The sequence below is a fragment of the Halichoerus grypus genome, chromosome 5, assembly GCF_964656455.1.
Source record: "Halichoerus grypus chromosome 5, mHalGry1.hap1.1, whole genome shotgun sequence".
In the NCBI taxonomy this organism is placed as follows: domain Eukaryota; kingdom Metazoa; phylum Chordata; class Mammalia; order Carnivora; family Phocidae; genus Halichoerus; species Halichoerus grypus.
In genome coordinates, this window is record NC_135716.1 from 35,723,864 (window position 1) to 35,747,153 (window position 23,290).

General features: G+C 46.1%; 2 long non-coding RNA genes across 4 annotated transcripts in view; one reads left to right on the plus strand and one right to left on the minus strand.

The window, feature by feature from the left end:
* Positions 1-351: 351 nt before the first annotated feature.
* The window catches only part of LOC118523257 (uncharacterized), a 32,124-nt gene continuing 9,185 nt past the window's right edge, over positions 352-23,290 (minus strand). Inside the window, exons 2-4 of one of the 3 annotated variants that reach the window (XR_013447762.1) lie at positions 5,160-5,341; positions 4,073-4,325; positions 352-603 (exon numbers count right to left, since the gene is read on the minus strand). This is a non-coding gene — a long non-coding RNA (uncharacterized LOC118523257). Of the gene's footprint in view, positions 604-4,017; positions 4,326-5,159; positions 5,342-17,576; positions 17,636-23,290 lie in introns of those variants that run through there. The other 2 variants (XR_013447763.1, XR_013447761.1) reach the window with 2 other exon arrangements.
* Positions 13,946-23,290, plus strand: part of LOC118523255 (uncharacterized) — a 101,037-nt gene continuing 91,692 nt past the window's right edge. Inside the window, exon 1 of the long non-coding RNA XR_013447765.1 lies at positions 13,946-14,037. This is a non-coding gene — a long non-coding RNA (uncharacterized LOC118523255). The remainder of the gene's footprint in view (positions 14,038-23,290) is intronic.

Consider the following 23,290-nt stretch of genomic DNA (forward strand, 5'->3'; position numbering starts at 1 on the left):
TGTGTGTGTGTGTGTGTGTGTGTGTGTGTGTGTGTGTGTGTGTGACAGAGGGAAGAAGATAGTAGACCCAGTGGAAATTTGCCAGCCCTGATTTGGAAAAAGCAGTCTCAGGTGTGGGGAGAAGCAATATCCATCTGTTCCCACACTGACAATGAGTCGTAGAGTTGTAAGGAATAAAAACTCTAGAACGGTGGTTCCTAAACTTGGCTGCCCGTTAGAATCACCCCACTATTACTCAAGACCTTCTACTTATCAGTATCTGGGGTAGGACCCAGGTATCATTCTTTTAAGCTCCCATGTGTATAAATTATAAGTGAATAAAACAGCCTTTGAAAAGAATCTATTATCTGGTGTTGAGCATTCGTCCTGGGCCACTGGGGAGATCAAGCCTCAGCCCACCTTCCACTGCTTGCTTGTGAGTTTGCCCAAGTGACAACTTTCTTGCTAATGAGCTCAGTTTCCTCATCTGTTAAAAGGATTCTAACCATGGGCTTTGGAATCAGACATCCTCCCAGAAGAGGAAGGGGATTTGTAAGAAGCTGGGATTCCACAGATAGGGCTGGGGGGCTGTTTTCAGCCGCTGTTGTCCTTCAGGTGTACAAGCTGAAGACATAAAAAAAAAGAGAGAAAAAAGTCATTGCTTATTCATGTCATCTCTCTAGAACTGCAGAATACAATGTTTTCCACATCAAAGACTCTTAGCCTGGAAGAAAGAAAAAAACGATCTACTGTGGGTTTATCTGCCAAAGTCCAGAGGAAGTATTACTAGATTTTCATGATAAAAACGGAACAGGGAAAAAGTACAGAAGGCTCTTCTCCTTCTCACATTTAACACACCTGCCTCATGAGAAAGTGATGTGACACATTTCACACAGGCACACTTTCACAGAGTTAGCAATCCCACAAAGCAAATTCCTTCTAAGACATCACAGCAGACTTTAAAAATTCAGGATTACCTTACATGCCTGTTTGCTGGCCCTTTAACATCACTATTACGGTAATCCTTTACACTTGTGTGGCATTTTGAAATCTTAAACCATTTTTACAATCGGGAAATTCTCATTACCACCTTATGAGGTTAATGGGGCTGATAATAGTTTCCCCGTCTTGACACTGAAAAAACTGTTTAGATGAATTAACTGGCTTGCTCCGAATCCGACGTCCCGGCCGGCCAAGCAGAGCTGGAGCCTGGGTTTGGAGGGGGAGAGCAGGCCAGTGAAGGGGAACGCATGAAGGGACAATCGGGGAGGGGAATGTGGGATGCATGTCTGTGGAAACCAAGGTTCATGCATGGAAGCCAAGGGCACGCAGTAGGCATGGAGAGGCAGGCGGGAGCCCCAGAAGATGCGTAGGGCCCTGGATTTTCCAACGGGGATGACGAATATCTTCCAGCTCCAGGGAGCTTGTTGTGGAGCGTCGGGGGAGAAGGACAGCGTGTATTTCAGGCACTGCTTGCTGGGGTTCCTTCCTACGGGGCCATGAGGCGTGAGCTGCTTCCGCTGCCCGCGGCTTCCATGCACAAACTGAGAAGCCCGAGGATGCCCGCGCCCCCAGATTTACATGCACTGTGATAGAGAGCTCCTAAAATTAGACTAACCTTCCAGACACAAAGGAGTTCTGAATGCACCCCCGATGGTGGGATTTCAGGCAGTGGGGGAGACCTCCCTAGCATCTCACAAATCATGCCACTGATTTTCTACTGCCCTTGTTCTTGTGAGGGGTCTTGGAGAGGACCCAGCCTCTGGTTGATCCGGGGGCGGGACCCTGGCCATCAGAGGCTCCTCACCCCCTCCCGTGCCCTTGCAATGTGGTCTTTTGCCTTTCCCACTCCCAGAGGCTGCTGCATGGACATAGCCTGGAGATAGTGCTGTGATGGTGAGAACACCCACAGATACCCCGGACTCAACCCAGTTAAGGCCTCTATATAAATGTTTACGATTTGGCTGGCTGGTGCGGAGATCTACTCATCTTGCCGCCGCCCAAGACAAGGCTTGTAGGTAAGTTCCCTCGCTTATTAGACCTGCCACCTCCCAATCTGGTGTGGCCGGCCTCTGTCTTCTGCGTCTCTCTCCCTTCTGTGTGTTCATGTGCGGGGCCAGTCTCACGGTACCCCTGGGAAGCCCTCTCTCTTATTTCATTGGGTAGTCCCCACGGGACATACATTTTGTTAGGTTGGGGAAGGCATATCCAGTTTGGTTTCCCCTCGTCGATTTATTTAAAAGGAACATCCACAGACTAATCCCTTGTCTTAACCTAAGGCTCCAGTGACTTTTACCTGCAGAAGTCAGGACTTAGTCACACCTCCTTAAAGGAGCAATCAGTATGCAGTTTCTCTTTCTTCTTTGGTATACCCTCACTTCTAATTTCCTGCACACTCTCTTGGGGTGTGTAATCCTCAGAAGGGAATTAACTTCCTTTATCTTCTATTGCTTAAGATTAACTATAGAACTCCACGAAGCAAGGGATCCACCCCCCGCTGCCCCGCCCCACAAAATACACTTTTAGGCCACGGAGGAAGATCATCGGCGGCTTGCAAGCCTCCAGTCCTACATGTCGTAACTCTTATCTCCCCACCTGCCCAAAGGGAGCAGCCCCTTCTTGGTTGAGCAGGCAGCTCCTGATCCGTTTTCCAGCCTTCAGCACCACGTATTGTAGAGATTGTGGAACGCAAACCCAACAATAGGAAGGAGACTCTCAAAAGTACCTGAAAACTTCCAAGAGCGTCCTTCTCCAGAATGTGCTACCCAAGCACATTCAGAGAATATTCACAAGGATGACAGGAGGGACCTCAGGGATCTTCAAGTTCAACCCCTTCATTTTACAAATGAGGAAACAGAACCAGAGAATGGAGGTGACTGGCTCAAGGCCATGCAGTTGGGGGGCAGAACGGAAGAAAGTATCCGAAGGTGAGATAAGGATTTCCTGAGGACTGAAATATAGTTCCAGGTACATTCTCGCTCCCCCTGGACCTATGTTGTCTTTGCAGAGACAGCTGCCTTCCAGCTCACACACGAACCCTAGATGTCCAGAGCTGCCTTTATTTGTTGGCCATATTCTTTTACTTCTAAGGAGAGAGTCACAACTCACCCTGTTTAGTATGGTAGCAGCGACTCACCACGTGCGACTACTAAGAACTTGAAATGTAGCTGGTCCAAACTGAGACATGCTAGATTTTTGAAGGATGCAAAAAGAACATAAAGTATTTCATTGATCATGTTTTAATCTTGATTACATGTAGAAATGATCATCTTTGGGGCATTTCAAGTTAGATAACACACACTTTTAAGATTAATTTTACTTTTTAATGTGACTGCTAGAAAATTCTAAATTACACATGCAGTTTGCATTCTATTAGTGCTGTTCTAAAAGATAATCACAAATCTCAGACAAACATGAAATGAGCATGTATCAAGAATTTTTGAAGGCTCATTAATAATGAAGGAACTAATAAGGTATTATGACCAGCACAAAGGACATACGAAAAGCTAAACTATTTATAGACAAATTAACAATAAAATATTAGGATGCATTTGCTTGGTTAGATATAAAACTGGTTAATGTCCAACAGGCCGTAAATCTTAGGGGTTTTCTGTTCTAGTCAACAGAAATTACCTGCATCTCTACTGGACAAAAATATACAAATTAGCAAGTGACCTCACACTAAGTCTGGGACTTCTGATCAATAGGAAACAATGAGATGCACTACATTGCACTGGACCAAGGTTTCTAATAGAGATATAATGCAAACCACACTGTAACTAGATTTTCTAGTAGCCACGTTTTAAAAAAGAAATAAAAAAGCAACAGGTGAAATGAATTTTAATAATGTATCTTATTTCACCCAATACCTTCAAAATATTATCACTTCCACATGTAATCAACATAAAATTATCAATCAAATATGTTACAATTTTTTTTTCCAACTAAGTCTTTGAAATCTGATGTAGATTTTTCACTAAACAGCACATCTCAATTCAGACCAGCCACATTTTAGGAGCTCCATGGCCACCCCTGGCTAATGGCTATGGTGTCGGACAGCACAATTCTAGACAATCCTCAGCTGGTCTCTGACCTGCTCTTATACTGAAAGGATTGAAAGGCAGACGTCCACCTCATCTGCCTTATTTCCAAGCGTTGGATGTTTTTTTTCTGACAGTCCCCAGATCTTCCTATGCATTAGGTGGGCTCTGGGGATGTTAGGAATGGGTCAGTTCATGTAGTGGGTCCGAATGCGGGCTGCGGAGCCCGAGCGTCGGGACAGAGCCGTCACCGGGAATTTGGGGTGATTGAATACGACGATGTCTCGGCGGCCGCTCGCACAGTGTCTGCAACAGAGGAAATGCTCGGTCAGTACCAGTCGCCAGTCCCTTCGCCCCCACCCCCGTCCACAAAGCCGCAGATAAGCTGGCTTCCCCCACGGAGGCAGAGAGGAGCCCCGATGAGTCATCTGTCCGCACAGAATGGCAGTGACTCGAGAGGCTGAGAAGCCTTTTCAAGAAACTTCCCACGCTTGTAGTGCTTACTGGCGCAGAACTCTCCGCAGCCTCCAGCGGGCCTCCGCCTCTCAGCTTCCTCCTTCTCTTACTTCTCCGAAAGGCTGAGAAAGGGAAGAGCGGCTTCTCAACTTCCTCAGGCAGACCGAGCGCCCTAAGTAAGACCCAGGAAGCCCCCGGAAGGGGCGGCTGCCCTGCGCGTTCCACAGGTGACCCGGGGGTGACACGCAGCCCTGGCCGAGCCCCACCGAGCCAACGCTTGGTCCCCCTCTCGGGGCAGTGCGTCTGGTAGCGGAGGAGGTGAGGCCCCGCGAGGCTAGGAGGGGGCCACAGCCTTCCCTCCACATGCACACACGGGGAGGTTTTCTCATCAAGGCAGGCATCTCTGCCCTCCCCGCTGTTCACAGCTGTCGCCCCTTCTGGCTGGCTGGTGCCCCCGGCCCACCGGGGGTCCGATGTGTGGTTAGTGCAGACAGCAGCTGGGGACGAAGGCGGCCCTCACTGAGCCTCTCCGGGAGCCTCCAGCCGCCAGGAACGTCCCACCTCCAGGCTTTCCCACGTGCTGCTTCCTGGCCAGGTATGCCCTCCTTCCCTTGCCGCCTCTCTTCTTGTCCCTCCTCTGCCAGATTACACAGCAAACCAACCCAACACTCCCGGGGAACTTGCCTGGCCCATGGCCCTTGGAAGAGGGAGCCCCAAAGACTGTATCGCTCCGCCGATGGGACTAGAGGTGGTCCCCTGAGCCCCGAACAGCTAACCACCGTCTGGCTCGTGACTTCAGTGTCCTGGATGCAAGAATTCGGCTGGGTCAATCAGATTGCTGTTTCTTTCTAGCGTTTGAACTAATTCTGTGTAAGTTGTGGCCAGGCAGTGATAAAACACACAAAGACAAAGCAAAACAAAAAAAATGGTATTAGAAGTGTATCTGGATTCTAGGCTTGAAGACTGTGACAGCCATTTTGGGGTCATTTCCAAGCTGATGAGCAGGCAGAAGAAGCTGATCTACAGAGAAAAGGAAGAGACACAGAGGGAATGAGAAATGAGAGAGAGAGAGAGAGGGGGGGGAGGGGAAGGAGGGGAAAGAGGGGGTTGGGGAGCCACTGGGCCTCTAGTCTTTCCAGTGTCCTGTTCCAGTTCAATAACCCAGGGCTATGTAACTCATTTCCTGAGCTAAGGTTCCATGACATTCCTCAATTCTTGCTGTAAAAGCTTCTTTTTCACTTTAACTAGTTTGAAGGGATGTCTATTGCTTGAAGCCAAAAGAGCCTTGGCTGGAATATTTTCCTTTGGGACTCAGACTGAATGACCACCCCCCACCCCCCAGCTCTGCACACGTGCAACCCCAACATGGCCCCCGGCTGTCGCGGCACTTGGCTGTCACGGCACTTGGCTGTCACGCTCTCTCAGTTCCAGACTCCTCCAAGGAGGGGTTTATCCTCCTTTCCTTGTATCCTTAGCACCCAGCACGGAGCTCACTGAAGATCTGTTGCCTCATACATGATTGTTGACTGAGAGAACTAAATGTACCTGTGTTTTCAAGCTCCAATAAAAATTCCTTATCTTTGCGTACTCTTTATAGTTTATAAAACATGCTCATCCCCAGGCTTCTAGCTTATAGATGACCCGAACAACCTCACTGTGTGTTTCTTAGAACAACACAGATGTGACACTGGTGGCTGGGGAAGACTTCTGTGGCTATCCCTCGCTTGACAGAAGTGGGCAGCAGAGAAGTTCAGTGACTTGCTTGACACTGCATAGTTGGTGACATAACTAGGACTGTAAGTCAGGTCCCCTGACCCTGAATTGGGGTATTCCTGTACCCATAGCTTGTATCCTTGCATTTACCTCCACCTTTACGAAATAGGTTGTGTGATCCCCAAAATACCAAGGCAATCCTCGAAGAAAGCTTTTAGTCCCACCTCCGAGAGCCCTAACCTATGCTCTAGGGACTGATCAGTGAATCTAGGGCAAGGTTTTAAAGGACATCGGCTCTCTGGAATTAGGGCAGCCCTGTCCTCTCAAAGCTTTGCACCAGCATTCGTCTCCCTGGTGCTCTCCTGGGCCTATAACCCCTCACAAAACCATGAGAGTCAGGCCTCAGAACTCCACGGTGTCCCCATTCCCCGAATTCCCCCTCAACGCACCCAGCTCATTGCCAAAGCATTCCTGGTGACTCCCGCCCGATGCATCATTTCTTCGCACTGCTGAGAATGCTGAATGCAACACGCAAGCTCCAGGAGCAAACTTCACTCCTTCCCTGCTCCCATTCACCACTTTCCCCCCAAGAATGTTAGTGTGTGGGATGTCTGTTCCTCAAAATGTTCTCCTTTAATCCATATGCTCCTAATAAGAGAACAGTTCTCTGCAGGATTTTAGGTGGAATCCCCAAATTCCAAGTGTTCACATTTAGGGGATTTTTTTTCTACATATAAGATACTTAAAACTACTGGGTACATCCCAATCAATATTCTGCGTACATCCCAATAATTAATATGATAAAAATCATTTTAGCATTTTGGTAAAACTTAGAAAGCTACTGAATTTGTCAAAATGGCTTATTCTCATATTCTGCACTCAGTCATGCGTCATGTGTCATTTTTGACAAATGCAAAATGTTTTTGGAAGCCCTGTATGAGGGGAAAAAAGATCCCCAGATTGTGATAAAGACTTTGTCATGCTCCACAAAAGCAACTACATTTATTTTTTCTATTGACGTGAAATTCACATAAGATTAATTATTTTTAAACGAACAGTTCCGTGTTTACAGTGAACACCTCAGTGGCTTTTAGTATACTTACAGTGATGTACAAATACCACCTCTGTGGAGGTCCACAACATTTTCATCACCCCAAAAGGAAGTCCCAGATCCATCAAGCAGTTTTCTCCATTTCCCTCTCCCTCCAGCCCCTGGCAGCCACCGACCCGCTTTCCGTCTTTGTGGATTTGCCTGTTCTGGATATTACATGTCCATGGAATCAGAGAACACGAGACCCTTTATGTCTAGCTTCTCTCACTTTGCATGGGATTTTCAAGGTTTATGCACAGGGAGCATCTGTCAGCGCTTCACCCCTTTGAGGCTGAATACTGTTCCGTTGTGTGGCTACACAGAGCCTGCCTGAACTCCGGGGAGGGGACCCGGAACCCACCTACCTATGGGAGGAGTGTCGGAGAGTTGGTGGCCATCCTTACAACGCCACAATAAGTAAAATGAAATCCTTTTTTCCTCTTGCACTTTTTTTTTTGGTGGGGGCAGGGATGCGGAGCAGAGATAGTTGAATTTGCACGACCGCAGCGTGACTAAGTAGGTCTCGGCTGCACAGCTACTCATGGCTTCTGGGCACGGGGGGCCTCCTCCCCGCCAGGCACCTGCACGATTTCTCATCATCACAACACCATGAAGTGCAGATGCCATTATGCCCATTTCAAAGGAGAGACCCAGAAAGATTAAGGAACTCGTCCAGTGGCCAAGTACTGCCAACCCCTGACCTTCACCCCACCGTGCTGCTTCTAGATCTGCATTCTCTTCTTGGCTCCTGTCTTAGTCCAACTGGGTTGCTATGATAAAATACCATATGCAGGGTCGCTTATAAACAGCAGAAATTTATTTCTCATGGTTCTGGAAGCTGGAAGTCCTAGATCAAGGTGCCAGCATGATCAGGTGAGGGCCCTCTTCCAGGTTGTAGACTTCTCCATGTGTCTTTACTTGGTGGAAGGGACGAGAGAGCTCTGTGGGGTCTCTTTTGCAGTAATCCCATTCATGAGGGCTCCACCCTCATTCCCTAAGGACCTCCTAATACCATCACATTGGGCATTAGGATTCAACATATGAATTTGCAGGTGGGGTGGGGTGGGGGAGACACAAACATTCAAACTCTAGGGACTCCTTCTCTTCCAGGTTGCATCATCTTGAGGAGTGCTCTCCGTGGACTACAAACCTCACCAGCTCCCTTTTCTGTATCCTCAAGTAACAGTCCAAAGCTCTCAGCCTGGCCTCATTTCCTGCCCCTTCCCACCTTGAGCCGAGCAGTCCAGCAATACTTAACTGCTTCTGGCTGACAGAACATTCAGGGCTCCTTCGCACATGCCGTTCCCTTTGGCGGAAGGTCCTCCTTGTTTTTCTACTTGGTGAACCCCTCTTTATCCTCCAAGTCTCAGCTCCTGTGTTACAGCCTGCGTGGGCAGACAGAGACCTTGCCTTCCCATCTTGGCCTCCCTAATCCCCAGCACCGCACTGCCCCGTGACCTCAATACCTGCTCCCCGAATGAAGCTGTACCCTATCCCCGGCCAGCTCCCGAGGCAGTTATCCGACCAGGAGGGAGGTCCGGGCACCCAGGGCGAAGCCATTCTAAAGGCAAAGGGTCTGAAAGGTAGTTATGCAAGGGCTTTGTGGGGCAGGGAGAGCCTAGAATGTTCCAGTTCTCTTTTGCGGAAATGCCAGTACATCATAATTTCCTCCCTTTTCTGGTAAAGAGGAAAAACTCCCCAGAACTCTGTTAATCATTCTCTAGACCATTCCTTTCCCTCTGCCTCTATCTTCCCTGTACTTATTACACCTTCTCATTTCTCTATTCCTGGGCAGGGGCAAGGGGGAGCTACTTCTAGAAGGTGGGAGAAGGACAACAAGGAGAAGTTGTAGAGGGAGAAAGAAGATCTCACTTTTTTTTTTTCATCATTGAGGGATTTTTTTTTCATTCTTTTGAATTCTGCCCCCTGCAAACAGGCGCAGTGACGCCATGCCCCAGCGTTTTCCTCACTTCCCGTGTTTTTCCCCTTTATTGGGAGATCTTCCTGGGATGGGGCCATGGCTACATGCTGGAGTTTCCCGTGCTGAGTCAATGCCAGAGAGAGTGGGTGTGTCCACACGAGAACAAGTGAGCAGTAGCTGGGAAAAGAGTATCTGAGAAGCGGGAAGACAAAGCTTGTTTGAGAAGAGCCTTCAGCCTCAGTCTCCTTGCCGGGGTCCCTGCTCTCAGGCCCCCCCAGTGCTGCAGCTGTGTCCATCTAGTCAACTAGCCTGTAGGAAATCCTATTCCTTAAGCTTGTCTCAGATCAGGTAAAGACAATGGAACTTATGAAAACATTGCATTTCCATGACATTCAGTAATTCATTGATCCTTCTATTTAGCTGGCAAATACCTGTTGAGCACCTTTCATACTCCAGGCAGTGTGCTGGACCCTAAGTTTATACCCAAGAACCTGTCTCATGGGAAAATAGATATCATCCTACATAGCACAAACTTCCTGCCTGATTTCTGCCTGCCTGCCCTGATTTTTAGTGCTGAAGAGCTTAGAGATCCCTAGTTCAGGGCATGTGTTTTATAGGTGAGGGAAGAAAGTTCCAGAGATAGGTAGAACGCAGAGTCTTCTACATCGATGGAGGCCAGGAGGCAGTGCAGAGAAAAGGAAGCCTGGTCTGGTATAAAGGGCTTGGTTATAGGCTGAATTGTGTCCCCCACAAAAGATGTTGAAGTCCTAACCCCCAGTACCCGCAAATGTGACCTTATTTTGTGATAGGGTCTTTTTTTTCTTCCTCTTCTCCCCCAGCTTTATTGAGATATAATTGACATACAACATTGTGTAAAGTTAAGGTGTACAATGTGTTGATTTGATATCAATTGCAAAATGAATAGAATCTTCTGGAATCTTATTTGGATAATTATTTGAAAATAGGATCATCAAACACTTGACCAAGTTAAGATGAGAACACATGACCGTGTTCTTACGAGAAGGGGCAATTTGGACATGGAGATAGACCCACACTCAGGGAGAGTGCCATGTGAAGATGAAGGTGCAGATTGGGACGATGCATGTACATGTCAAGAAATACCAAAGATTGCCAACAAACCATTAGTGTCAAGGAGAAAGGCCTGGAACAGAACCTCCCTCAGAGGGAACCAGCCCTACTAACACCTCAGTCTCAGATTTCCAGCCTCCCGAATTGAGACAGTAGAGCTCTATTGTTGGAGCCATCCAGGTTGGGGTGCTTTGTTATCCAAGCCCCAGCTGCAACCGGAAGTCAGCCAGATGGAGCAGATCTGAGCAGGGCATGGAGCTGTTGAGAAGTGCTCAGAGACGTGAAGGAAGTATCAGGGGTTCCCAGGGACTCACACATAAGTAAGAAACAGCACTGGGTAAGCCCATCATTCTGGCCAAGGTCTCCTGCTGCTTCCAGACCTGAGGGAGAGTCATGGACCCTTGGAAAACCTGGACCCCCTCACCCTCTCTGCCCATGGGGACCTTGAGCATCTCTGAAAATCAGAAAGTGGCCTCCATTTTATTGGGGGCAGAATCAATTTAAATTGCAGCGGCTTGTCTTCCAGCTGTCAGCTCGGGCCAGAACATCACATATTTTCCATCAATAATTCAACAATCTCAGAAATAGAGGCTCCAGGGATTCCCTGGGGAGCTGACTGGTTCCATTCATTATTTAGCGGGCACTTACAGCCTTGCCCCTGAGTGCTGGAGAATCCTGCTCCAGGCTGGATGCTTTCCCCATTCACTCCTTCTCCCTGCCCCTCTGCCTTCGGTGTTCATTTTCTTTTTCTCCTCTTTTCTCCGAGACTGCTTCCTGTCATCGGGCGTGGATACCTTCCAGATTTTACAGTTTCCTGCATCTCTATCTTGCTGTCCAGCACAGGCTGAGATGCTAAAGTCTAAGATGAAAGGTGTATTTAAGAATTCTTTTAGTTCTCCACCATGCTTAAAAAGGGTTTGTGTGTAGCAACACATAGAGGTTTCGTTTGTTTGTTGCTTTTTTTTTTTTTCAAGATGCTTGTGAATTGTTCAAACAGGGCCTCTTGGCGAGGCAGCTGGGAGAAGGATCACAGCATTCCTTCTGATGGCTCCTTTGCACCCACTAGTTGCCCCGGAGCTGCTGGTTTTGTGCGTGGTAGAGGAGAGGAGCGGGTGGGGGGCTGTGCATTGTGTAGCGGCCAATGGAGAGATGACACCCAGGGACAGCACCTGTGACAAGACCAGTGGGCAGCAGCGGTGATGAGACAGTTTTTGGTGGCATGTTGGGCAGTAGACAGGAGTGAGTGGTATTTGGAGCACAGGAGAAGTAACATTGAATACCCCACGGCGACTAATACACACTGGTTTGAGGGCACAGAGGGGCTCCTTGAAGTAACTGGGAGAACAGAACAGAGAAAGGATGATGGCAGGGTCTATAGGGCTGCAGTCAAGGGGCTGGGGGCTCAGAGCTACTGTACTTTGACATCGATGCTGATCTGATCTGGAACTCATAGCCTATAGAAGCCTGCAGCATGACTTAGATGCTAAATACAGGGCGATTCACAGAAGAGCTGTTGGTCACTGTAAAATATCTATTATTCAGTGTTCTGGTGGCGTACAGCTAGGAAACAAAATGTCCTGACATTGAATGGTTTAGAACAACCATTTATTTTGCTCCTGATTTTGTAGGTGAGGAATCTGTGGAGGGCTTGGCTGAATGGTTTATCTCTGCTCTACACAGTGTCATTTGGAGCAACTGGGGGACCCACTACCAAAAGGGCCTTTTGCTCGAATGTCTGGCACATCTAGTGCTTCGTGGCCCCTCTCTTCTCAGGCAATATCTCGTCCTCCAGGGCCTGTGCACGTAGCTGACATTCCCATAGCATGGTGGTCTCGGGGGAGGCTGCATTTCTTACATGGCGGCTAGCTTCCAAGAGACAGGAGGTGGAAAAGGCCAGACCATCCAAGGGCTGTCACAAGAACTGGCATTTGGGTCATTTCCACCATGTCATAGTGATCCAAGTTTATTTTATGTCATAGTGATCCAAGTTTATTTTATGTTGCAGTAATAAGGCCCCCCAAATCTCAGTTGCTTAATACCACTGAAGTTTATTTCTTACTCATGCAAAAAAGTCTATTGTGGATATAGTCATCTTCCAGGGCAGCTGTTCTCCATGGGGTCGTTCATTTTTCCAGGGCGCTTTGGTCTTAAGGCACCTCTATATCAACACGCGCTTCCAAGATCACTGTTGGAAGAGAAGACAGAGTTTGCATGCTCCCATGCAAAAGCGAAATGTGTCTCTTTCACTCACATTTCATTGGCCAAAGCAAGTTAAGTGGCCAAACCTTATTTCAAGGGGACAACGAAGCACAATCCTGACAGAAAGACAGGCGAACCCGCATACTGGGGAGCAGCGGTGACGTCACTTCATTCCTCCAGAGGGTGATGCTCATGAGGATCGACTGAAATCAAGTCATCATTGGGACCCACACAGCCACACTGAGAGGGGACTTCTAGGAGGCTGGTTAGCGCCACTCAACACTCAGCGACTAACTCCTGCCCTCCAGCCTTAGGGAGACAACTTTAACTGGTGAGTCCTCACAGTTACTGCACATTTTGGAGTTCCCGGGTTGTCTTGGTCCATTCGGGATGCTGTAACAAAATGCCATGGACTAGGGGGCCAACAAGCAACGGAAATTTATTTCTCACTGTTCTGGAAGCTGGAAGTCCGAGATCAAGGCACCAACAGATTTGGTGTCTGTTGAGGGTTGGTTTCCTCGGTGGTCTTCTGATGGTGGTCTTCTCACCACGGCTTCTCAAGGCGGAAGGAGCAAGCAAGCTCTCTGCTCTCTTTCATAAGGACCCTGATCCCGCGCATGGGGGCTCCACCCTCTCCAACCAGTTACTTCCTGTGGCTCCACCTCCGAATACCATCACCTTGGGGGTTAGGATTTCAACACAGGAATTTCGCAGTGACACAAACGTTCAGACCACGGCTCGTGTTTGTTTTTTAAGGAGTCGAGACTCTTCAGCATTAAATTTAAAAACACAAAAATTCTTTTTGTGTGAAATGAATAGACACAAAGATTTCAAACAACTCACAGAGTGTATTCCAGTGTTTGCCTGCTTCCCTATGTTTTCATCCCCTTCCAGCTGTAACCCCCAGGACAACAATGACCCAAACAGAGCACTGTACTTAATACGTAAGGCCAGAGACACTCATAAAAGCCTTGGCCGTGTGTTCAGTGCCTCCGCTCTGGCTCTCCACCTCGCTTCGATTTTCCCTAGGAAGGATGTCAGTGGGAATGAAGGCACATTCCAACCCCATCACGCTCTTAGGGCGCAAGAGGAGTTGTTTCGGTTTAAATTGTACATTTTCCACTCTTGCTCCCTTTGGAGAGATTTAAAACCCCTCACTAGTTTACAGGCCTGCGTGACCTAATGGGGAGAGAGCTGTGTACAATTTTTTACGTCTTCAGTGCTCTTGGGAAAGGCTACTTAATCATTAGCCAACCACTTATTTTCTCTTAATCTCTGTTAATTACCTTTTTGTAACCAGAGGCAGGAAGAGGGCCGGGAGCCAAACAAACCCAGCAGGTGAAAGCAATACTAAGAAGGGGCGGGACCGCTAGCCAATCAGAGTGAGGCGGAGAGGCGGGGCCAGACACCCCCCCCACCCCCACCCCCCCACCCCCCCCACCCCCCCCCCCCCGGTGCGGCAGCGCTGCCCGGCGCGCTTGGGGCTGGCGGCAGGGGCCAGGTGGGGGCAGGCTGGGAGCAGAGATCTTCCGAGTAGTTGGCTTTTCGGGGTAAGTGAGATTTAAAAAGGAATTTAACTCTTTTAGCAAAAAGTTCTCCAGGAAATGTGTACGTTCCCTGCATTAGTACAGGGCCTATGCAGACAGTAACGCAACCCGTGACGGCTGACTTGTCCTTAGCAGTCCGGGACACAAGGCCCGAGTCGGGTTTTGCTTGGTGTGGTAACCCCAGGGCCTCTCATGAGGCCCGGCACCTGGCAAGCTCCGAGTCCCTCCTGGCTGACGAAATGAACCCGCAAGTTTATCACAGACAAAGGTATGGGACGGTGCCCAAGGCTGTTTATTCCGAACACGCGTTCTTATTGCCCAGTCCTTGGGTGTGGATGGTCTAGGAGGCAGAGAAGGGCGGGAGTTTGTAGAATGTCTCTCAGTTTGGGTTTATGTGGTGTTTTCTCATTACCTTGAGGCTATACATTTTTGGCAGAAATATGAGAGAACGGATCAGGTGATCTTAAATTTGAGCGGGATTATGATGGTGTCTGACGGTTTTGTCCATATAAAGTTACTATAGTTTTCTTTCTCATTAATAAGTATCTCCCAGAGTTAGGTATGTTGAGACCCTGTGAACATCCTGTTTCTCGTGACACTTTGATCCACTAGCTTTAGGAGTCATGGATGATTTGATGATTCAATTGATGAACCAATTATTACCATGATGATCGCCAAATGTTGACTTTCTAATTTTCATCCTTCCTTCTGCATTTATTAATATTCTACTGTAAGAAAGAGCTTTCCTTTTCCCCTGTTTACTTATTTAAATCAGTTTTAACTAATTCATTCTTATTTGAATCAATAATCTATTACTATTATGAATTATTCTGATGCTTAAATTGTCCCAGGTTTGGTCTTTGGGGGTTCTTATGTTTTACTGCCCTGCCCCAGCCTTGGAAACAACCATTGTCCTAAGGTGCCCTCTTTCTTTTTAGTGGGGAAGGTATTTAGATACCAAGACCTGGGTGCCAGGGAAGCCCATTGCCATTGGAGTGTCAATGCTTTTTAGCTTTCTTACTGGGCAGACCTAGGAAGTATATCTCTGTATACACACGTACACACACACACATACACATACACCCACACTTTGTTTTATATCTATCTGTCTGCATTAAAAACCATTAGTTCAAACCATAAGTTTATACTGATATCTCTAATTCCAACCTAACGTCACAGAGCATCATTTTAACTCTCTCCCTTTCCATATTTATGACTTCCTTTTCCAACACTGAAAAACCTGGCTCCTATCATCCATGATATATTGTTTTATTTTCTTAATCCTAGAATATACAGAGAGTAGTTTCAAAATCGTTAACCCATACCTCTGCAGGAAAAAAAAGCAAAATGAAACTACTGACTTGAGTTCAATGTTTACAGATAATTTTTGTCTCTAGCTTCAGGATAGATGGTTCAAATACTTGGCTTGAAAGTTACTCAAGATAGCTATGGTTGAGGGTGCCTGGGTGGCTCAGTTGGTTAAGAGACTGCCTTCGGCTCAGGTCATGATCCTGGAGTCCCTGGATTGAGTCCTGCATCGGGCTCCCTGCTCGGCAGGGAGTCTGCTTCTCCCTCTGACCCTCCCCCCTCTCATGTGCTCTCTCTCAAATAAATAAATAAAATTAAAAAAAAAAAAAAGATAGCTATGGTTGTTGTTTTAACTACTATGTTTGGGTGGTTTGTTTTGCAAGGGATTGTAGAATGACTTTGCAAATGAGCATTTATCACAGGTCCAATGTGAAGAAGTCAGGCAGGACCTAAACGACATCAAGCTCTGGGGAAAGAAGTTTCACCTGACCCTTGTAGAAATAGGCATTTATTAGTTTAGGCACTTCTTGGGTGAGTCTGGAAAGAGAAGTACTGGCCTTGGGCCTAATTATGAATGAGGTGAAGTTTGCCTTCGATATTCTGTCTCTCTCCTTTCTCCATCATTCCCATCTGATGTGATGGGAGCCTCAGCCCCCAGATACTCACTGCTCTCTGGCTGCCCTGAATATCCTGCTATGGTTTTCCAGCTTTGCTTAGGTCTTCCTTTCAATCCTCCAATTAATCTTTCTAGTCTCTCAGCTGTGGATGACCTGTGAGCCCCTGGAGGTATAGCTGTCTAGTCAAACACATTCACAAGAGAGAGTGAAACGATTAGCCAGCTAGGTAGGTACCCTCCCCTAGGGTACGAGTGTACTGCAATTATTAAACTCAGACCCTGGGGAAGCATAGAAGAGAGATGTCTTTGGACCAAGCCCTTCCTATCCTGACCCCTGACCCCTGTCTACTTAATCTGTGGACTGCAGTTGTCCTGCTGGGAAGAGCTGGAGGAAATGTATGTAATGTGTGCTGACTTGAAATCATTACAGATCATTTATCACTTGAATGGTTTAATGCATAAGTAAATACGTTGTATTTATATAATTCTGTTCCTGAATAGTGAGCTTATGAGCAGCTCCATTCCATAGATCCTGATTCAATGGAATGTCTTTACTATCTACCACTTGAGTAATACGTGAAGCAATGAGTTAGCTGGAAGAACTAGTCAGTGGAAACAAGATTAAGATCCCCATCCATCGCTGCTGCCGTGCCCACAGGGTGGGATAATATCAGTGACTCTTCAAATTAAGGAGTTTGAAGAGAACTCCTTATTGAACTGCGGACTTACTCAGGTGCATGGAGCCTTTCATATATTGACCAGCACAACTGCTGTCCCAGAAGGTGGTGGGGTGGGCTTCAGAAGCAGTTAGAAGGATTGACTGTAGACTGTGTAACCATTTCTCAGGGGTTTCAGAAATTATTTTGGGTAGGACAATCTTTTAATAAGAAGGAGTTTCCATTATAATCAAGATGAGGGCTTAGAGTCATCGAACTTGAATTTTCAGAGATACATTAGTTTGTACCCTAGGCTGGCAAGGCAGGGCATAACTCCTGATATAATGCCATGTCGGGTGAGAAACAGTGCCTGCCCGTCCAAATCGCTCTCTGCAGCTAACTTCATAAGTGTCTCAAGGGCAGAGCACAATCAGCATATGAATTTCAGTATTACAGAGAGATTTCCAGGGAGTTACATTACAAATTAATAGGCTGAGACTGAATTTGGAGGGATGATTAAAGTACCTGGTTGGTCTATCTTCTGTGGCAGAACTTCTTAACTTGGGGCTCAGGGAGGGGCTTCAGGGGATCTATGCCCTTCCCAAACTACATGCGATTTTATGTAAAGTCCTGCATTTTAATGTGCATTTTAATGAGGACAGAGACAGCAGCTTTCCCTGGATTCTCAAGGGGGCCCTTGACCCCTCAAGGTTAAGAATCTTGATCGAGTTACATAGTTCTGAGACTGGGTCTCCTGAGACAAGCCTCCACCCCAAAGTGTGACAGGAAGTAGGGCACCAGAATGGCTTAAAAATGCCATAACCACCTCTGCTCCCTTAGTAGGACTCACTTTCCTCCTCCTAAGAGAATATTCGAATGCACGTGAGGGCCGGTGAAGGATCTAACTGCTCTCATTTGTTTTAAAGAGGGACTCAATCCCAAAAAAGTTATGCTCAACATACCTCGCACTGGGCTGAGACAGGCTTGGGAAGCAAGGCTCAGTTGAACAGCAAGATGTACTCTGGAAGAATGGTGAAAGACAAGAGTGTGAATTATGCAGAATTTGTGGCCTGTGAGCTCAGTTTCCTCATCTGCAAAATGGGGATGATGATGATAGTACTGACTGCATGGAGTTGTTTGTGAGGATTTAATGAGTTTATACTCTGTAAAGCCCCAGAACAGTGCTCAGCATGCAGTGAGCAGCCAACATAGATGGTTATTATTATTGTGGTCAGCATCAGTTTGATCTACATAGTCGAATTCATCAGTTCCTTCAGTCAGTTGATTGCTAGTACAGACCCAAATTTTGAATCCATTTAGGATTCCATAGCTATATAGAGAAGAGTTCAGTTAAATGGTAAGTAGGTTTGATTAATTTGATTTCAGGGGGCATTTATGGCAGGGAGTGGATGGGCTTGTTTTTCAGGGAAACCCAGCTTCAGTCCCGAGGCTGTGGGTATAGCATTTCTGCCCGGCACAGGGCAAAGACCCAGCTCATGTGAAGGAGAAAAACAGTATGATCCTAATGACCTACTTCCTGAGGGCCATCTATATTGTAAGAACTCTACAGATATTATCACACTTATTCTTCACAATAATTCTGTAAGGTCAGCTGGATATACCATTTCACATATGAGAAAATTGAGAATCAGAGAGGTTGAGTCATTTTCTTAAGGTCACACAGCTGACTGGCACACACGTTGACTGACTCCAAAGCCCACACTCTGTCCTTTAGACCCAGCTTCCTCCTGATTTCACAATTACCAACTGAGATGAGAATCAGTTTATGATGCCACCCAATTTTCCTATGTTAGCAATATAGCTTATTTCAAGGGATCTGGGGAAGGAAGAGAAATGAGAACCATCGATTTCTTCATCACTTCTCAGATTCAGTGTGCTCTCAACTTAGCCTCACTTCCTCACACTCCATATTCGATGCGCCCCTCCCCGGTTCTTCCTCTTCTGCAGCCCCTGTCCCACTTAGCATCATCACTGTCCTGCCTGTCCCAGCAGGCAGGAAACCAGGGAGTCTCTTGGCTCCTTCACCATCAGCCTCCATTTTCAAGCAGTTACCAAGTCCTCAGATGTCTTTCTTTCTTTGTTCCTTTTTTTTTTTTTTTTTAAGTAGGCTCCACACCCAATGTGGGGCTTGAACTCATGACCCCGAGATTGAGAGTTGGATCCTCTACTGACCGAGCCAGCCAGGCACCCTCCAGGTCTTCATATTTCAGTCCTCAAAAGGCCTCTCCATGCTTACCACATTTGCCCTACTCTGGGTCTCATCCTTTTGTGGCCTGGATATCTCAACACTTCCCCAGTGGACTCCTAGCCTTCGGTCTCTCCCGCTGTGATCCATCCTTCATGCTGTCTGCAACACTGCTAAAGACAGGTTCGGTCTTATCATTCCTTTTAGTCCCTCCAGTTGCCTACAGGATAAAGCCTGAACTCCTTGTTGTGGCTTACAAGGCCGTGGTCTAGAATTTCTGGGATAGTCACCCAGAAATGAGCCACAGATTCCCCTTTCTCTGGGCACTGTCCCCTCCTCCATGAGTTGGGCTACCAGGTACAAATTTGCAAAACGTGACCTCACCCCTTAGCGCTAGTAGATTGGACCAGGGGAGGTCCCATGACTGGAGCTGTACCAGTCAAGAGTTCTCTCCCCAAGAACTGGAATCGGGACACTTTCTCTGGGCCTGAGTCTGTAGCACGTACACTCTACAGAGCACTGAGCAGGACAGGTACTCTGTGATCTGTACTGGATGGTGTCTGGAGGGAGAGGGAAGGACACCAATTCCTGTCTGCAGAGAGAAGCCGAGGAAACGGTGGAGAGTGAACACTGGCTGACTCATCCTGACCTTCTACTTCAAGTTTTTGTTCTTCCTGGCACCCCCCAGTGTGTCCCCGCCTTTGGGTTCTGAGAGATTTCCTGTTGCTTTATAGTACATTTTTCTCTGTAGCTTAAGCCAACTTCAGCGGGTGTTTATATGCTATCCAAGACCCAGCTAATCTGACCCCATCCTTCCTCCCCATCTCTCCTACCAGCTCTCCCACCTTCCCTCTGTTCTTTTTGTGCATTCAGCTTTTGTATCAGCCAAGAAAGCACTCATTTCCTTACCGTTTGCCCCATTCTCATCACTCTGTGCCTTAGGTCATGCTGTTCCTTCTGCCTGCAATCCCCTTCCATAGCTTGTTGGTCTCTGACACTCTTACTTGCCCTTTAAGGCTCTGTTCATACGTTACTTCTCTTCTGAAGCTTTTCGTTAGTCCTTCCTGTGGTCTCAAGGCTCCGTGCATGCCCCATTCTGGAACTTGCCCTCTTGACTTCGTGTTTGTTTACGTGTCTGGCTCCCCATGAGACTGTGAGCTCCCTGTGGGCAGGGCACAGTCTTCCTCATTTCTTCAATTCTATTGTCTGTAGCTCAATTTGTACAATTTCTTGAATATGTTGGTAAAAGGAAGGTCTGTGGCTCAAAGTTCTTGGCTAGTTATCTCAATTATGCATTCCCTGCATAGACATGGTACATGGATTGGGGTAGAGATGCCTTCAGAAGTAGTCCCAATATGGGACTGTTTCGGAAGGGGAAAGATAGAGGGCCTCGAGGAATCAAACCTGCACCCCCTCATTCTGGACTTCCCTCAAAGCACCCCAGAGGCTCTGGCTTGACCTTGCTTCCTTTCTGGTCAGGAACTCGACACAGCCCAAGGATATCATGACCCCATGGCTGACCTTGGGTACCCCCAAAACTTGGCAGGGAGTGACATTTGACATTGCTGTTTCTCTTCCTCCTTTCGGTATCCTCTCCCAGGCACCTGATCGGCCCACATTGCCTCCTGGCTACCCCTTCCCTTCCTCTTCTCTCCTTTCCCACCTAACACTACATCCCATGCCCACCCCTGAAGTTCCCCACCCCCCGGTCATGCCACCCCATCAGAATTCTCTTTCAGGACCCATACCCTTGACATTTCACTTTCTGAATTAATGAGAATTTATTACACACTGTGCCAGGCAGTGAGCTAAATGTTCCCTGAGAGTTTGAGCCAGAACAGGGGACATTGTAGGCCAGGCTCTCTGGGCTCGGATCCTGCTAGAAATAGGAATAATAATGGTTTCTACCTCACAGGAGTGTTATGAAATTTAATGCATGTGAGGCACTTAGAATAGCACCAAGCATACAGTAGGTGCTCAATAAGTTATTACTCATGGGTAAAGGGAACATTCCTTCAACATGAAGGCACACGAGCATCCTAAGGAAGCTAATGGTTTGGTGACCCTTCAAACCAATATTATTTAATATCTGTTCAAACTTTATTTGGGCAGTGGTTTGCAGCCTGTAGCATGCGCCAGAATCATCTGGAAGGCTTTAAAAACAGCTGGGCCTCACCCCCAGAGTGTCTGATGCAGGAGGTCCTATACTGCCTAAGGATTTGTGTTTCTTTTTTATTTTATTTTTAAATTTCTAGTTATTTTATTGTTGTAAGAACACAACATGAGATCTACCCTCTTAAACTTTTAAGCGTACAATATAGTATTATTTTATTATTATCATAGTACAATATAGTATTATATGTTAATTATAGGCACGGTGTTGTATAGGAGATCTCTGGAACTTCCCCATGTGTATGGAGTCTTTATGGCCATTGATCAGCAACTCCCCATTTCTCCTTCCTCCCTGCCCCTGCTGACCACAGTTCTACTCTCTGGTTCTATGAATGTGACTATTTTATATGCCTCATAGAAGTGCAGTCATGCAATATTTGTCTTTCTATGACTGCTGATTTCAGTTAGCATAAGGTCCTCAAGGTTCATCCATGTCGTCACAAATTGCAGGATTTCCTTCTTTTTTTTTTTAAGGCTGAATGATATCTCATTATACGTATATGCTGCATATTCTTTATCCATTCATCCATCAGTGGACATTTAGGTGATTTCCACATCTTGGCTATTGTGGATAGTGCTGCAATGAACATTGGAGTATGAATTAATATCTTTTTGAGATCCTGATTTCAGTTCTTTTGGATAAATACTTCAAGTGGGCTTGCTGGGTCATATGGTAGTTCTATTTTTAATTTTTTGAGGACTCTCCATGCTGTCTTCCATAGTGGCTGCACCATTTTGCATTCCGCCAGCAGTGTAAGGAGTTCCAATTTCTTCACATCTTCGGCCAACACTTGTTGCCGCCTTTCTTTATTTATGTATTTATGTATTTATTTATTTTCCTACTGGGAATCCTAACAGGTGTGAGCTGATATCCCATTATGGGTTTATTTGCATGTCCCTGATGGTTTTGTTGAAGAAATTATCATTTCCCCATTGTGTATTCTTGGCACCCTGTCAAAGATAGTTGACTGTATGTGTGTGGATATGTGTTATATATGTGTGATTTCTGGCTTCTCTATTCTGTTCCATTGATCTATATGTTTTGTCTTTATGCCAGTCCATACTTTTTTGATTACTGTAGCATTGTGACATATTTTGAAACCAGGAAGTGTGATACTTTCAGCTTTGTTCTTCTTGCTCAAGATGGTTTTGGCTGTTCTTGGTCTTTTGTGGCTCCATATGAGTTTTAGTATTTTTTTCATTTCTGTAAAAAATGCCATTGGGGTTTTGATAGGAATTGCATTGAATCTGTAGATTGTTTTGGATGGTATGGGAGTTTTAACAATACTAAGTCTTCCAGTTCATGAAAAGAGGATGTCCTTCTTTTATTTGTGTCTTCTTCAATTTCTTTCATCAATGTTTTGTAGTTTTCAGTCTAGAAGTCTTTTACCTCCTTAGTGAAGTTTATTCCTAAGTATTTTATTCTTTTTAGTGCTATCATAAATGGGATTGTTTTACTAATCTCCTTTTCAGATAGTTAATTATTAGCGTACAGAAGTGCAACTGATTTTTGTATGTTGATTTTACATCCTGCAACTTTACTGAATTCATTTATTCTAACATGTATGAGTGTATGTGTGTAGTCTTTAGGGCTTTCTATATATAATATGTCATCTGCAAACAGACATTTTCCTTTCCTATTTCGTATTTGGATATCTTTTATTTCTTTTTCTTGCCAAACTGCTCTGGCTAAAAATTCTAGTACTATATTGAATAGAAGTAGCAAGAATCAGCAAGCCTCTTTGCTTTGTTTCCTGATTTTAGAGAAAAACTTTGTTTTTCACTATTGAGTATGATATTAGCTCTGATGAATACATATGCAAAAATCCTCAATAAAGTACCAGCAAAGTGAATTTAACAGCACATTAAAAAGATCATGCACCATGATTAAATGGGATTTATTCCTGGGATGCAAGGATGGTTCAATATATGAAAATCAATTAATATACTTCACATTAACAGAATGAAGGATAAAAATCATATGATCATCTCAATAGATGCAGAAAAAGTATTTGAATTCAATGTCCTTTCATGATAAAAACTCCCAACAAACTGAGAATAGAAGGAAATTGCCTGAAAATAAAAGCCATATAGGATTTGCATTTGTAACAAGTTATCAGGTGATGCTGATTTGCTAGTCTGAGGACTAAACTTTAAGAACCACTTTATTTAGAGGGGTGCCTGGGTGGCTCAGTCGGATGAGCGTCTGACTTTCGATTTCAGCTCAGGTCATGATCTCAGGGTCCTGGGATCAAGCCCTACATTGGGCTCTGTGCTCACCAGGGAGTTTGCTTGAGG